Raw genomic sequence first — 6076 nt, forward strand, 5'->3', positions numbered from 1 at the left:
CTTGATCTCCAGACTGTAAGATAACAAGTGTGCATTGTTTTAAGTCACTAATGTGCCTGGCATTATTATAATGCTTTGCATGAATGAAATCATTTCAGCCTCACCATTAGTCAGCTACTGCTAAGGGACTTATATTTAATCATCACAACAATCCTTACAAGGTAGTACTAGTTTTATCCCTGTTTGCAAGTGTGAAAACCAGGGCACAAAGACTTAATTTGCCTAAGGTCATACAGCTAGTCACTGACAAACCTTGAGCCTGAACCCAAGCCTCTTGATTCAAAGTTGTTTTGTTTTGCCATGTCCACACACTTAGTAAATATCAAAACACAGTGTCTTCATCTGTGTTTCCTCATAAAAGCAGAGCCTGAGATAAAGGTCTGTATGCAGATAATTTACGTATAGATCCTAGGAATTAGGAATAGGCACTTGTAATAGTGAAAGAGAGAAGAAGGAAAAGCCAGTTCAAGGATGCCTTAGCAGGCTGTCTCATGATAACTGGGGTTTCATCCCACTGGGTACCCTCTGAGGAGTTTGGACAATGCATCTCAGAATTGGCTACTCAAGGGACAACAGAAGGAAAGCTCACATTCCTTATCAATCTAAGTGTTTCTCACCCTTTCATGCCTGCACATCCACCAGAATAGCTGAGTGGGTTTCCATACTCCAACGTGGAGGCAGCTGAGAAGCTGCGTGGTGACAGATACTCAAGGCAGCAGAGGTGAGGTTCATCCAGGGTCCACCTGGTCCAGCTGGTTGCTACAGCAATAACTGGAGGGAAAAAATGTAGGCTGAAAGAATATAACTTTGGGCATAAAAGAAATCTGACACAGCTAGTCTTTTGATTCCAAATTCCAGCTTCTTTCTATTGTATCATCATGCATTTATTCAAGTAATCACTTATTTTTGCACTGATATGATCTGATGGTTTCAGTGAGAACAGTTGACCAATAAAGTGTATTCTTACAATATATCCCATGAAAGGTGAGTTATGCTGTTTTACATGGGTTACTTCTGCCCCACTAAATGGAAGTTAAATTCCTAGAAGGCAGATGTGATAACATATACCACTCTTGATTTTTCCACAATAACCTATTCAACAACAGACTCAAAGTAGGAACTCAAAAAATATGTACTAATTATGATCACTTGAATACAACTTTTCACTTGTCTTATTAATAATTACTGCCAGAATTTAAATAGTCCCACTAAGGATTTTTATAAAATACTTTCTTCATGTTCTCATGATCCTTTCAAATCTGTTTCAATTCTCTTTTCTTCTAATTTTAATAGCTTGATGTTTTTCATCCAATATATCACATAATTTGATAATTTGCTTTCTATCGTTAGACAGTAGAATCACCAAGGACCAAGCCTGGAAACCCTGAAAAATCTTTCTTTCCAGATGGACCACAAACCAAATTGAACAAAATAAAGCTTCAAAAATATTCCCGAGTATAATTCTATTTTTATACAACTGTCATTTTTATAAAAAACATTTCTTCTCAATTGGACAAAATGTACAGTGTAGCAGACCCTCAAACAATGACGGTATTAGAATATGTAGGATAATGTGGTGGTGACTATCAGTTATTAATTCGAGCCCGATTATAAAGGTATAATGGAATTAATCAGTTGTGATATACTATTATGTAATGTATCTGGTCAGTAAGTGAAAAACAGCCAAGTATTTTGTATATTAGCATCATAGGAACATTTCTTAGGATATAGCACTATTTTTTTTAAGCACTGTTTATTTTCCTCGTTTTCAAGACAAAAATATTCCCATGAAGAAAAATCCATACTAACACACTTAAAGAAATACAGAAAGTAAACTTTGTTTTAAATATTTAAATTTGCTTGTGATTTTTCAGTCTCTTCTTGGTTTCACACCTATCAGAACAGTGTTTGTTTTAGGATAAAATAAGGCAAAAAAGTCCCACTGAGAATTGCTGTCAATTCTGACTACAAAAATTAAAATGAAATCATATACTAAAATTTTTTATTATTTGGAAGACACTAATCTGTATAACTGGCTAAAGTTACTTTGAAAATGTATTCTTGAGTATGATTTCATTTAATGGATAGTTGCATATAAATAATTTTCTGTACGTATATATATCATACACATGAGTTTTTTCTATATATTCATTACTTTAAAATCATTTAAATTTATTGACATAAAGAAATTTATCTTTAATTTTATCTGATTTAATAGAAACATTTTCTAGAACACAACTGCACGAAAGTTTTAAAAATTAAGATTCGTTACTTTTTTTAAGTAATTAACACTTGTTAAGGATAAGCCACATACTTAGGATTTTGGAGGCTCTAGCATTTTGTGAGACTCATTAATCATGATCAAGTACACCATGAAAAAAACATCCTATGCCAATGAAAAGAACTATTGAGCTATGGTAATAAATCATCAATTCACAAGGAAATGTGGGACTTCAGTTTTTATGGGCTCATCGAACAGACCTGCATACCATAAACACATATGCTTGGTATTTAGCGCTATTGCTTTTAGAATATGGGGAAAGGACAAAAAAATCCTACCTTTCAAATAAAAAGATTAATCCAAGATTCCAATTTTTTAAAATCATAGACCTATAAGCTTCTTAAGAACAGGTATGGGTCTTTAAGGAAGGCTCTTTGGAAGCCTGACATAATTATTCAAATGGTAGAGAACAGAAATTTAAAACCTATTTTTCAAATGTAAGAACTCGATCTTTGAAGAGCAATATTTTTAAAAAGTAAACAAATATTTTCTCATGTTTCATTAGAAGAAAAGAGGCTATCACATTGTAGTTGCAAGTTGTAATTTTATATGAAGCAGTTTTTTATTCATACTCATGTTATTCTTGTTCACCTACCTGTTAGGTTCCCATATTTTCCCTGTTCCTACAGTGGGATTCCAGAGAATGGCCTCCAATTTCTGAACAGGTCAATGAGCATGTACTAAAGAATAAGATTCAGTAGAGCTTCTGGAATGCTGGGAACACCAGAGAAAATGTGTGAAACACAACATATCGGAACCTATCCTATACTGGCCCATCTCTGCCTGTTTGAAATTACATGTAATTATCTTGTAGGAATATTGTTTTGACCATCTGTGTTAAATAATTCAATTGTCTAACAGCACTAAAAAGTATGCAATTAATAACAGGAATGATATTAAACTCTGAAGAACCTGAGATCTGCTGTAATGGGAAAGTAGACCAATGGAGATCAAAACCCAAAGAAATATAAAACAGAAACTTTTACACAACATAAAAACTTAGCCATCCAACATCCCATCCAATAATTAAAATAAACAAAGTATCCATTTATCATGTTACAGTGTCTGGAATTCTTAATGGAATAGTTTCTGACTGTGTTCTGAGAAATTTCCTTTGTTCACGCACACAAAATAATCTCAAACCAGATGTATGATGATCAGCCAGGTTTAGGTGGAAGAAGACTTTTATTCTCATTAACCTGTTAACAGATAAGTATGTCAGTAATGCCATGTAGTACCATTTGACTTAAGGGAATAGAGGGCTATATTCCTCCAGTTTCAATAATTCCCTAATATATATTATGTGTTGTCCTTACGACTTCTTTACATTTCAGTAGAGATATACTTTCATCAAATACTTTTCTTCTAGAATCTACTTCCATGTTCTTTGTTTTTCAAAATTTCTATTATAATCACATGTGTCCTCAGCTGAGTGGTATGCTAAAATTCCAGAAGAAAAGAAAGTGAAGAAGAAGAAACTAGGGACAGGGCCAAGTGTGGGAGGTAAACTCTGCTTCAATGCAGAGTGATAATTTCAGTTAATAAGGAGGTATGAATCAAATGAAATACAAGAAAATTACTTAATTTTTTTGCTGATTTTATACAAAATGCTGAAGTTCAGATAATGTAAAACTGCAATGATGTCACCAGTGACAAACTGGTTACTGAAGATTATGAAATGAAAGAGGATTTAAGATTAGACACTACACCAAAAAAAGTTGTTATACTCTGTATACTCTGAGAAAATTTGTATCTGAAACTTGATAAAGGTTTTCTTCTGCTTGACAGCAATCCTAAAAAACTGACAAAAGATTACCAATAATGAGTTGTAAAGATAAAAGAGGCTTTTCTAAATTATCAACCATGCTAGAGGAAAAATTGAACTACTCTTCTATTTTCCTCTATGAAAAGTATTACAAAATTATTTTAATTAGAAAAAGTGGTCAAAATGTATGTGAGCAAAAATGTAAAAAAACAGTGATATAGAGATATAACAGGCAGCTAATTAATAAAAACATAATGTTCTGTTTACAAATTTTATGATAATTGTACGATTTGTAAGTTTTCTTAAGTTAGTTTTTTGTGTGATTTTTTTATTCTAAATAAATAATCATTTCTACTTAATTCGCTACCCCTTTTCTTAGAGAGGATCCCCAAATTGTATATGCTTTAGGCTTCACAGATCCTATAACCATCCCTATTTTGAAACTGAACACCAACCAGCAACTTGGAAGGAACACAAAATGGCGGAGACACCAAATTAAAAAAAAAAAAAAGCAGCCGGCAAAGGAGGCAAGAGTTACCAGGCTTTTAGCCAATGACTGATGATTAGAATTCTAGGAAGCTGCAGTGTAGCTCAAGAACTAGGATGCCTCCTTGGTTCTCAGACTGGCCCTTAACTTGGAAAGAATCTGTTGTGTAAAGGTGGCAACATCACCCTAGGCAAAAGATACCCCATTTTTAGGGGAGGAAAATTATTTCCAAAATCCTACCAGGTGGTCCTGAAATGAGACTCTTAGCACTGTAGAAACCCTCCTCTAATCAACAGGATTATGAATAGCTGTTGGCTAATCAAAAAATAAGATATGGTGGTGATCCATGAAAACGAGATTTTCCCAACATTTCATTTTAACTTGAAATGTCTAAGAGTATATCCCTTAAGCAGGTGTTTGATGTAGGGTCAAAGGATTTCCTCTGAATATAGGTCACTGATTGGTATACCACATTTTTTAAAGAAACCATAGCTATACCGAGTCAGTAATTTTCAGTTTCATTTTCTGTTAAAACTGAAAGAAGCCTCTCACAAAGTAACTTGCTTGCAAACTCCTTTTATATTTCTATGACTTTTTCCAACCACTTATATTAGTGTTTTCCATATGAAATTGTCAATTTTAACATTTATGACCTATAAGACGGTCATTTCATAAGGTTAATTTGTAACAAAAACAGCAATATTTATACACTTTGCATGTAATTTGATTCTTACCTTAATTTTTGAGTCTTTAAAACACAATCAATTTACTTTCCATAGAAGAAGCTATCTCTTTCTGAATGTATGTTACGTGGATTTAAGTCATATTTAACTAAATAAATGTACTGGCAATAACCACAATGTCTATAAATATGTTTAGTGGTAATGTGCCACTCAGATCCCCCTTCAGGACTAAAGGACTTGCTCCCCCAGTTCCTGGGAGTGCAGCACAAACAGCCCTCAGCTGCCAGCTCTCCTCGGGAATTGTCTGCTGAAGAGAAAGCCACTGCTTGGGGCAGCCCACAGCCAGTGACCAGTCAACATGAGGGGAGTAAGGTCCAGCCTCTAACCCTCAATTTGACACACTGCTAAAGGGCCATTCCAGATCTCAGGAGCTGTTTGTGGTGGTGATGAAGGCTTTTTGAAACTGTGCTGCAGCCCAGCTTCTCCCTCTGCTGAAGCCTGTTTCCTTCCCTTACCTTTTCCAGGTGTTGATTAAAGAGTGCTCCCTAATAAACTTCATGTATGCTAATCTCTAGCTCAGAATCTACTTCCCAGGGAACTTGACTGAAAGTAAAACAACCGACTCTTTATTATAAGTAAATAACTTTAAAATTTATAGGAACAAAGGTACACAAGAACATCACAGCAAAGCCAGCTTGCAGGAAGCTTGCCTGTGCTCTGGGCCCTAATCAGTAAGTTTTACCGAGACAGCTGATGAAGTTGGCAGGTCAGTGAAGAGATCAGTGAAGAGATCTCCCGTACTCTGCCGAGCTTGGTCAGGATTGCTTCCAGCACCGGAGCGGAGGGAGCCTGGATGGCAA

This window comes from Balaenoptera borealis (genome assembly GCF_965194805.1).
Source record: "Balaenoptera borealis genome assembly, chromosome: 4".
NCBI lineage: Eukaryota > Metazoa > Chordata > Mammalia > Artiodactyla > Balaenopteridae > Balaenoptera > Balaenoptera borealis.